Consider the following 11,659-nt stretch of genomic DNA (forward strand, 5'->3'; position numbering starts at 1 on the left):
ATGTGTGTGATTGTTGCCATGTTTAACATGCTTGCCATGAGGCTAATTGCTTAAGTGCTAAACTGCTTGAATGCCTGTGGATGAAAGCTTATTGCTTGAATTGGAATAATTTGAGTAATGTTCATATGTGATGATTTTTTCAAGTGGCACATATTTCGAAACAATTTTCAAAACAAACATGACTCGAGATGTTCCAATTCTTGCAAGTTAGTCTATACTTGTATGTGTGAGCATCACATAGTAATGCTAGCCTAATAAACCGGAATGAGAGCATATAATGTTGATAAAAATCATATCATGATTAGTAGAGGCCGATCTTTGATCGGGCGAGTGGGGTGCTCAATTCAAGACCTTCCTCTCTCGTACCTAAGTTCCCGAGCCGAGACAATCTTGGTGATGACGGACATGTGGCCTTTGGCATGAGTCATTGATTTCCTAAATTTCCCAAAAATAAAAATATGTAGGTGCAACTCTGTATCTGGTAAAGCAGTCTAATTTTGGCAATTTGATTCAAAATCGATTTTCCAAAAGATTTGCCGGATTTGGACTCTTTGGTGTTTATCAATTTCACATTGCACTTGTGAGATTGGATTTAGAACCGCGAGAGTTCGAACTGTAGGGCTTATATTCAAACTTCTGAAAGGGGGTGCGAAAAAGCCGAGCTACAGTGATATGGTTTAGCCGAGGGTATAATTGTGAATACATTCATGGACATAGAAGAGGGAGCCATAAAAGCTTTGTTGGTGGATGAGCCAGGCAAGCCACTAGTTTATCCAGTCGGATCGCTTATCTGAACCGGTTCGAGTAATGGATTAGAATTGTCCAAGTGTTTGAAATGGTTAGATGATCAACCAAGTGGGTCAGTAGTGTTTATATCATTCGAAAGTGGTGGAACTCTCTCTTATGACCAACTCAATGAGTTAGCATTGGGTTTGGAACTGAGTGGCCAGAGATTTTTGTCGGTTGTGAGAAGCCCAAGTGACAATGCTAGTGCTTCATTATTCAATGCACATAACCAAAATGACCTTTTTAGCTTCTTACCAAAAAGTTCTTGGAGAGGACACAAGGCCGAGGCCTAGTGGTACCGTGTGGGCACCGCAAATCGAGGTGCTAAGTCACCGTCCCACAGGTAGATTTTTCACCCACTGCGGATAGAACTCGACTCTGGAGAGCACTGTTCACGGTGTGCCTCTAATTGCTTGGCCACTCTTCGCAGAGCAAAAGATGAATGTGGGTGAAGCTAACAAAGGGTCTGAAGGTGGCGTTGAGACCGAAAAGTCATGAATCAGTCAAAAAGAATGAAGTGATTACTTTTATTCTAATGAAAAAAAATTAGAGAGAAGATACAAGAAGCCTTATATAGGCGTAAGAGATCTTGGAGTAGACACTAAGTCAATACAGATATGGACAGAAAAAAAACTATGTAAGGAAAAAAGCTTATATATGGAAGTAATACAATTGGAAATAACACAACTCATGCCAACACTCCCCCTCAAGTTGGTGCGTAGAGATCTCCTATGCCAACTTGTCGAGTGAGTCATAAAAAACTTTCCCGGACACTGCATGTGTCAATACATCTGCTAGCTGCTCCTCTGATTTAACAAATGGTATAGTCACCAAATTTGTATCTAGCTTCTCTTTGATAAAATGCCGATCTACCTCCACGTGTTTTGTTCGGTCATGCTGAACAGGATTGTTTACTATTTCTCGAGCAGCTTGATTATCACAATAAAGCTGCATAGAATTCTGTGGTTCAAAACCTATCTCGGTAAGCAACAACTGTAGCCAGAGAAGTTCACAAATTCCTTGAGCCATACCTCTATATTCGGCTTCAGCTGTGGAGCGAGAGACCACATTTTGTTTCTTACTATGCCATGTGACTAGATTACCTCCCACGAATATAAAGTATCCTGATGTGGAACGTCGATCCGTAATATTGCCTGCACAATCCGCATCGGTGTATCCCTCAACCTTCAAATATCCATGCTTTTTGAATAGCAAACCTTTCCCAGGAGCAGACTTTAAATAACTCAAGATTCGCATTACAACCTCCATATGATCCTCATTTGGAGAGTGCATAAACTGACTAACAACACTAACTGCATATGCAATATCAGGTCTAGTGAGCGATAGATAAATTAATTTTCCAATAGCCTTTGATATCTCTCTTTATTAGTTGGAACTTGATTCGGATATATTCCCAGATGGTGATTTTGCACAATAGGAGTACTCACGGGTTTACATCCTAACATACCCGTTTTAGTAAGTAAATCTAACACATACTTTCGTTGTGACAAATAAATGCCACTACTAGAGCGGGCCACTTCAATGCCCAAAAAATACTTAAACCCTCCCAAGTCCTTCATGTCAAATTCAGAAGCCAAATACCCTTGCAGCTTTTGAATTTCATCAGTATCATCACCTATAACCACCATGTCGTCAACATAGATAACTAACAAAGTAATCTTACCATCCTTTGTTTTTTTAATAAACAAGGTATGATCAGAATTTCCTTGATGATACCCATATTTCTTCAGGCCATTTGTAAACCTCCCAAGCCATGCTCGAGGGGATTGCTTCAAGCCATATAGGGCCTTACGCAAATTGCAAACTTTCCCTGATCCATTAATTATCCCATAACCAGGTGGAAAATCCATGTATACTTCTTCTTCCAAATCTCTATGTAAAAAGGCATTTTTTACGTCAAACTGCTTCAAAGGCCAATTCAAATTAGCGGCTAAGGATAGTAATACTGTAATGGTATTCATTTTAGCTACCGGCACAAAAGTCTCATGATAATCCACGCTGTATGTTTGTGTGTACCCTTTTGCTACTAACCTCGCCTTGTACTAGTCAATCGTCCCATCAGCTTTGTGTTTGATAGTAAATACCCATCTGCACCCCACTGGTTTCTTTCCGTGTGGCAGTGAGACTACATCCCAAGTCTTATTCTTCTGTAGTGTTTCCATCTCTGTATTCATAGCATCTATCCATTTTGAATCCTTCAAAGCCTCCTCAACACTATTCGCGAACTTAACAGATGTCATTTGATTCACAAAGGCTTGATATTGTGGTGACAATCTGTGAGTAGATACATATTGAGCAATGGAGTACCTTGTTTTTCCTTCGGGTGAGAATCTGTCAGGTGGATGGCCTCGATTCTGTCTTGGAGGCAACTGATAAGGTCTGTCAACAATGTTAGGATTAGTAAAAATATTAATGTCTAAGTCACTTACCTCAGGGATATCCATAGGAGCATAAGCAGGTACTAGAGAAGGGGAATAAATAACCTCAAGAGGAACAGCCATAGGCTCAATAGGCTTCGCAATATTCGGAACAATATCTTCGTGTGAAGGAGACGCAGTGACTGGTATAGATGAACTTGGTTCTGGTAGTGAACTTGGGTTTTGGTTCAGTGGCCATTGGTTTGTTGAACACCACTCCTTCGCTATCTTCCAATGCAACCTCAAACCAATCAGATTCTTCAAGTGTACGCAACTCCCCCAAAAGCACCTGGTTGGACAAGGTAGGATAAAAAAAACATCTCATGTTCTAGGAATGTCACGTCCATGGTGACATAAAAGCGCCGGATAGGAGGATGATAGCATCGGTAGCCTTTTTGATAGGGAGCAAAGTCGAGAAAAACACATCGAATAGCGCAAGGATCCAATTTGATCCGCTGATTCTTATGAAGATAAACATAGGCCACACACCCAAAAATCCGCGGAGTAAGGTTTAATATAGATGACAAAGGTACGTGGTGTGCTAAAGCTTCCAGAGGAGTGTGAAAATCAAGAGTCCGAGACGGCATTCGATTCATCAAATAGATAGCATGGATAACAGCATCAGCCCAAAATTGTTTAGGGACCGAAACACCAATGAGCAAGGTACGAGCAACCTCAAGAATATGTCGATTCTTACGCTCCACAACGCCATTTTGTTCGGGAGTTTGAGAACAACTAGTTTCATGGATCATGCTAATGTCTTGAAAAAATTGAGAGAGCTCAGAATTAATATATTCCCCGTCGTTGTCAGAGCGGAACACCTTGCTAGGTAGTGAAAATTGGGTTTGGATCATCTTATGATAAACTCAAAAAATTGGACCAACATCACTTTTATGTTTCATGACATATAACCAAGTCATACGAGTACAATCGTCCACAAAGGTAACAAACCATCGAATACCAGCATAAGTAGTAACAGGGGAGGGACCCCAGACATCAGAGTGTATTAAAGCAAATGGAACCATACTTTTATTGAAACTCAAAGGATAAGGAACATGATGACTCTTAGCTAAAATACAAATACTGCATTTAAACTCAAAGTCCTTGACATTGTAAAATAACGAAGGTAGTAACTTGCATAAATAACCAATAGACACATGACCAAGACGACGATGCCACAACCAATTTTTTTTCATCTTCTCAGTCTCTGTCCCACGCACCTGATGAACCCGACCTGCTGCAACATCATCAACATAATATAATCCCCCTTTCTTAGTACCACGCCCAATGATCTCCCGAGTTTGGATATCCTGGAGCAAGCAAAAAAGAGGAAACATTAATACTGTACAATCCAATTGTTCTGTAACTTGATTGACATAAAGTAAATTATTGGATAATGTAGGAACAAGCAAGGTATGCTGTAGGGACAACGAAGGAGTAAGAGCAATAAAACCCGCCCCTGTAACAAGGTCAGTTTCACCATTGGCTGTAACTACTTGATCTCGACGAGGAGAAGTTTCATATTGAAATAGAGATTTATCGAAAGTCATGTGATCGGTAGCACCCGAGTCAATTATCCAACCTGTGCCAGGATCCTCGGAGGAGCAGAGCTTTTCCAGCAACATCTTTTGGGGAGTCTTCTAAGAGAGAGAGAGTTTAGAAATAAGGGACAAACTCGGTGCTAGATGACCATAATGTTGCACAGTAGTGGTGGTTGGTCTTGTGGTTGCAACTGCCGCAACCCCAGCCAGGGTGTCGGTTATTTTGGCATGGCTTGGACGTCTAGTAGTGCACTCAGCTTTGAGTTGCTTTCGACGCTCCAAATACCAGTCGGGAAACCCATGCTTCTTAAAGCAATTATCGGCTGTATGTCGAGTACCATTGCAAAATACGCAATGCAAATCATCTTTGTTTTCAACATCAGAGAAACAAGGAGTACGGGATGTCGGGATGCCAGAGGATTTGGATACCATGGCAACAGACGGAGCACTAATGGCACCTGCAGAAGAGAGAATAATAGTCTGTCGTTGAGCCTCATGGCAGATATATGCAAAGGATTCCTCTAAGCCAGGAAGTGGCTTGATCCGCAAAAAATTGCTACGGACTTTATCAAATCCATCATCTAATCCTGCAAGAAAATCATAGATACGATCTTTCACAACTTCATCTCGACGAACTTTTATATCCGTAGCACAAGTCATTTTAATAGGGAGACGCTTATCAAGCTCTTGCCATATGGTCTTAAGCTCAGCAAAATACAAGGGAATCGGACGACCACTCTGTTTTATACGGGTGGCTTTGCAGCGTAGTTTGTAAATCTGTGATTCATCCGATCCATCATAGTACATTTGAGAAACACCTTCCCAAACTTCAGCAGCAATTGGTAGGCCAAGAAAGAGGCCAAGTAAATCAGGTTCCATGGTTTTCACCAACCATCCTTTAACAATGGCGTCCTCCTTTCTCCACTTGGCATAACCAGGATCAGATTGGTCCACCCGAGGAGTCTCACCTGTCAAGTAGCCGAACTTACCTTGCCCGGCAGCATGTAATTCCATCATCTGAGACCAAATAGTGTAATTGGAACCATTCAATTTGATTCCAAATGGAATAGCAGAGGAATCACTCTAGATAGTCACCACAGGATTGGAGTTTACACCAGTTGTTACAGCGACTTGCTGAGTATTATCATCCATCATGATGATTGGGGTATGTAAGAGGTAGAGTTTGTTCAGAGATTGGGTTTTAGAGCAAGCGAACCAAGATCTAAACTGGGTTAGGACCTTAGCTCTGATACCAAGACAAAAAGAATGAAGTGATTACTTTTATTCTAATGAAAAAAAATTAGAGAGAAGATACAAGAAGCCTTATATAGGCGTAAGAGATCTTGGAGTAGACACTAAGTCAATACAGATATGGACAGAAAAAAAAAAAACTATGTAAGGAAAAAAGCTTATATATGGAAGTAATACAATTGGAAATAATACAACTCATGCCAACAGAAACATGGCTGGTGGGACGAGAAAAGATTATAAAAGTTGTGAAAAGTCTTATGGAAGGAGAAGATGTGAAAGAAGTTCACTAGAGAATGGAGGGACTCAACGATGGTGTTGCGAAGGTCTTGAGTGATGAAAGATCTTCTGTAAAATCATTATCTGATTTGGCATTCAAGTTGAAAAATCAATTGAACATTTGACTTCAAATCAATTATTTTATTTATTTATATATTTATTTTTTAAAGTTTGGCTCATTTCATTTTCTTCTGTTATGTTTTTCTTGATTGTCTTAATTTTCAGTTTTTTAATCTGTTGGTAATCCCATATGATTTGTATTATGTAATATTGTTAGTGTTGGAAAAGTTACCATGTTGAGTGGGTCACCTTAGAAGGAATTAGGAGTTAGTTTTCTCCCGTTTGGATTGGAAGTTTCATATTGCGGATTATGAGTTTCGTTTAAATAATTTATTTTATTTGATGTTTTGGTGTAGAGGTGATAAATGATTAAGTTTATTTTTTTGATACTAATCTAGTCGGGTTATTTAGCTTTGTTTTGATATTTTGTGCTAGGCACAAATCCAAGATTCGAATTTTGCGAGGCAAAAGTTTATGTAATTTCTTATTTTTTGAAATTATTTTACTAATTACTAGATATAATGCAAATATGTTTTACAATTTCTGGGTATAGTGATTCCGGTTTTGACCCGACTCTTGTTGCATTCCGAACTGGGACTTATGGTTTTTGAATGTTGTTCACTGTCGTTTTTCCCCTTATTCCTCCTTAAATGTGGTTATTGGATTGTAGTTGTGTGTTTGGAATAGGTTTGCGTTATTAGTGAATTTAAAACAAAGAAAAAATAATAAATTTATATTATTTTATTTCTTAATTTTTGAAAGGGATTAATATTTTAAGATAATAAAAAATGGTTTGTAAAACAAAGGAAGTATTGTAATTGAGAGAGACAGGAGAATGTGAGAGGCTAGGTGGGCTGAGGAAGTGATTGTTGGCGGTTGTGGTGGCGGCTATGCTATTTGGGATGATCTAAATAAGTATATTTTTTAATTTTTTACAAAAAGATGTGTAAAAAAGTAGAGAGATGATATGATCCAAAAAAGATAAAAAGACAAATAAGTGCACTTTTGTAATGCATCCCAAACAACCTTATCCAAACGGAGTTGGACTGATGGATAGAATTGGTACAAGATAAAAAGTTTGGGGTTTACATCGAAACAAATAAAAATTTAGGATTTAATTTGTTATGTGACTTAAACTCTAGAATTTTTTCTTTTTAATAATTTTCTCCACGTAAAAAAGTACTTAAAATTGGGATTCACATGGATTTTTCTCTCGTTGACTGTGCCTCTTGAGAGGCTTACGTCTTTCCTCACATCACCTCCATTCACGTTAAGATCCTCTAGAGTGTATTCCTAGAGTGATCTCCTAGAGTGATTCATCCATGGCCAACACGTATCCCACTCACCTGCTAAGGGTTGAGATTCAGCCTCACCAAAATGACAACAATTTGAAAAACAAAAAAAATTCAGATTTCAAAACATCAAATACTTTCATTCCTGTGAAGCATTAGAGATAGAGAGAGAGAGAGAGAGAGAGAGAGAGAGAAGGGCTGAGAGAATGAGAGAAGAGGAAGAGGACATCGCCGCCCCTTCCCATGCCCAACGCGCTGCCGTCGCTGCCACACCACTGCCCAACCATACTCCAATAGATTGAAGGAAAAAAAAACCACAGGTTCATTCTCCAAACTAAAAATATTAGGGCTTTCATTCAAAAAATTAGGATTTTCTTTTAATAGTAATAGTAATGGCAATATAAGATTGTTTAATGTGTTGATTGAGAGATTGTTACCTGATTTATTAAAATTTGTTCGTATGGTTTTGATTTGGGACTTTTTACATGATTCATTTCAAATTTATTCTTAGAGAAGCCAATTTGGAACTTTTTATATGATTTCTTCCATGTTCATTCAGAGATACTAATTTATTTATTTATTTTATAGTGAGATACCTTTTTTATTTTTATTTTATAGTGAGATACGTAATTTTTTTATGTTATTTATTTATTATTTTGTTTTACAGTGTGTTTACAATGGAGCTTATGGAATATGTTTTTGTTTAATGCATATATCCTTACATTTGTTTACTTATTGATCGAGACTTAATTTTTTATTTTATTTATTTATTTATTTTTTGTTTCACAGTGTGTTTACAGTGGAGATATGTGCAATACTTGAATGATCTATTGTTGCACTATTGCACTATTGTTAGACCAAACTATATGTTATTGCACTATTATTGTTCCATTGTTGTTCTTGTCTAGATATGTGTAGTACTTTAATGATCCATTGTTGTTCTTGTCTAAACTATTGCACTGTTGTTGTTCCATTGTTGCACTATTGCACTATTGTCAGACCAAACTAAATGTTATTGCACTATTGTTGTTCCATTATTGTTCTTGTCTAGATATGTGCAGTACTTGAATGATCCATTGTTGTTCTTGTCTAAATGTTATTGCACTATTGCCATGTTTGATGCATGTAATATATCTATTATAAATAAACGAAACCAAACTAAATGTTATTGAAGTAAGCAATTATATGGATTTTCCCTAGATGTTAAACACATTTTTTTTTCCAGAAAAATGATAAAATGAGCTATATTTCTAAACTAAATGTGAGTTGTCTTTAGTTTGCACCTAATTGAAATAGACAATTATATATATTTTCCCCCAACATTTAACTACCTACCATGTAAGCAATACATAACCCAATAAGCATATTGAATTTGTTTTTTATTAGCGGGCTGTTTGATTGAATATTAACATGGGTGAAGAAGACTAATTTGATCTCACCTTTATAATATGTTGTTATTCACTACAACAAAACTGAGTTTTTACGGCTCCACATTAACGATATACAGTAAAAGCAAGTCATGGTTTTTCACTTTTATGACTTGCGATTTTTGCATGTCGTAAATAATTTTTCAACCACGATGTGTCTATTGTGTAGGCAGTGAGTGCTAATAAAGATGATTTTTTTACAACTTGCAATATTAGTCGTAAATAATAAAACTTTCTATGACATGCATATGGCATGCCGTTAATACATAAACTATACACGACACGCGTACACCAGCCGTTAAAAATATTGAACATTTCATGGCGCACAAAAAGTCAGTCGTTAAAAATATTATATTTTTTACGGCGCACAAAAAGTTAGCCTTTAAAAAGTACACTTTCCACAACGCAGATATGCTAGCCATTAAAAATATTTTACTTTTCACGACACGCAATTTTTGCCGTGAATAGTATGACCAAAATAAAAATAGGTGCAAAAATAAAAATTTTGAGCGCCAAACACCAAAAAAAATTTTAAAAAAAAATTAAAAAACCCCCAACTTTTCAACAGATCAAACCTCCACAGACTGCTCCACACTCAATCCAATCTTTCACATCATATACGGTCCAAACCATACACGATTACACTTCCTCTCTCTCTCTCTCTCTCTTCTCTCTACCTCCAACGCCACTGCTACTGCCACTGTGACTGCTGTGCTGCCGCCATCACCTCCGTTACCTCTCTCACTCTCTCTCTCTCTCTCTCTCTCTCTCGGCCTGTTACTTCAGGACATCGATTTACTTCTGGCGACTTACTTCTTTCTACATTTTTTCTCTCTTCTCGTCTTCACTTTTCTTCACCAGATCGATGATGATCTCTCCTGTAACAACCCGAAAATTTAAGTTGTCTCTTAAATTTTATTATAAATGAGAAAAACCCTACAAGTTTAATTAAATATTTTGTAAGAGTAAAATAAAATATTGAATGTTATGGGTGTATGTGATAAAGTGTAATTTAATTTACATTGTTATTGTGTAATTATTCTATTAATTAGGATTAATGTAAAATTATTGTGTGTTAATTTGGTTCCAAATTAAAGTTAAAAATAATAAATAAAAAAATACTAATAACAAATCTCATAATAATAACGAATCTAATAATAATAAAAACAAATCTATTAAAAATCAACCTGTGTATTTGCTGGACGACTAAAACTCAGCCATCTGGGTTGCCTAGGATTTAGGGAGGATGAATCATCCAATTCGGGCCATTAAAGCCCCTAGGCTGTGTGTATATATATATATATAAAGGGAGATGGGTGGGGCTGTAAAGAGTATAGGGAGAAAGGAAAAGGAAATAGAAAGGAAAAAGAGAGCGAAGGAACATCTGTGAGAATGTAATAAAAATAAGAAAAAAATAGTAAGGGTCAATATTAAGGCGAGTTATATTATACCTTGAATTACCATAATATATTTTACGTATGTTTTGTGTTATTATAATTTATTTTATACAACTTATGTTTTATAAATTATATTAATATTTTGATTACGTGGATTATTTTCTGACCCCTATTTGCTTAAAATAAAACCCATGGAGATGTTTGTTTAAATTTTAAAGAATATTTGACAATGACCTTTTAAACAATTATGTTTTATAAGTACCACCACGAGAGTCTCATGCCTTGAGGGACTTAAATAACCATTAGCCTTTGTTTGGTCACTTTGTGGCCTCTATTGTTATAGATCTATTGACCTCTGTTCTGTGCGGAGCAAAGTGCTGTGCGGAGATGAGTGCTACACTATTGTGAGAGCCACCTCTATAATCCGTACGAGCCACCTATTGAATCGGTACCTCTGTTCTGACTGTCACTCCTGTGACCTCTGTTTTGTTTTGTTCGGTACCGTGGTTATGGTTATTTATTTGCATAATCTCAGTTTTGCTACTTAAATGATTATTTGTTCAGGCTAAGTTATCTTAAATAGTTTACTTACATAACTATCCATGGTTATTTTGTGTTCCTTATACTCTTGGCATAATATTTCTCACTCTGCCATGTGCTTATAGCTGTTTACCAATTTTGAAGAAACAATGCAATTTAGAAATAGCTTTTAGAAAGTCTTAGATGCGGGGCTGCAGAATAGACACACACAACATTTTTATGATATGTTTATATGTAAATATCGGCCTTTTTGGTCAGTAAATTTTGTAATAAAAATATAAACTCCGATGATTATTTTGATACCCTCACTTAAATATTATTTCCGCTTGCGTTTATTAATTTGTTCAAGAATTGGCCAGATGTAACTTCAGTTACTGGTCATCACGATGCTTAACCCTTGGATACGGGGAGCGGGTCATGACAAGTGGTATCAGAGCCTAGGTTTTTAAAATTATTTTTATAAAAGCATTGGAGAATAAGACCCGTGCACAAATAGGATGGGGGAAACGTTGAGTTAGATTCCAGGTTGTATTTAAATTAAATATTTGTGTAGCAACAATCACGGTATATATAATTATGGTATTTCATTAAATTTTGTAATTAAGATGAGTTATTTGTTGCTTTATATAAAATTGTATATATCTTTCATGT

The 11,659-nt window shown here is 36.7% G+C and overlaps 1 pseudogene; it reads left to right on the forward strand.

The window, feature by feature from the left end:
• The first annotated feature begins 707 nt into the window (after window positions 1–707).
• On the forward strand, window positions 708–6,471 carry LOC114313985 (hydroquinone glucosyltransferase pseudogene; annotated as a pseudogene).
• Window positions 6,472–11,659: the final 5,188 nt, after the last annotated feature.

This window comes from Camellia sinensis, chromosome 2 (assembly GCF_055761805.1).
Source record: "Camellia sinensis isolate YWXY chromosome 2, ASM5576180v1, whole genome shotgun sequence".
Taxonomy (NCBI): domain Eukaryota; kingdom Viridiplantae; phylum Streptophyta; class Magnoliopsida; order Ericales; family Theaceae; genus Camellia; species Camellia sinensis.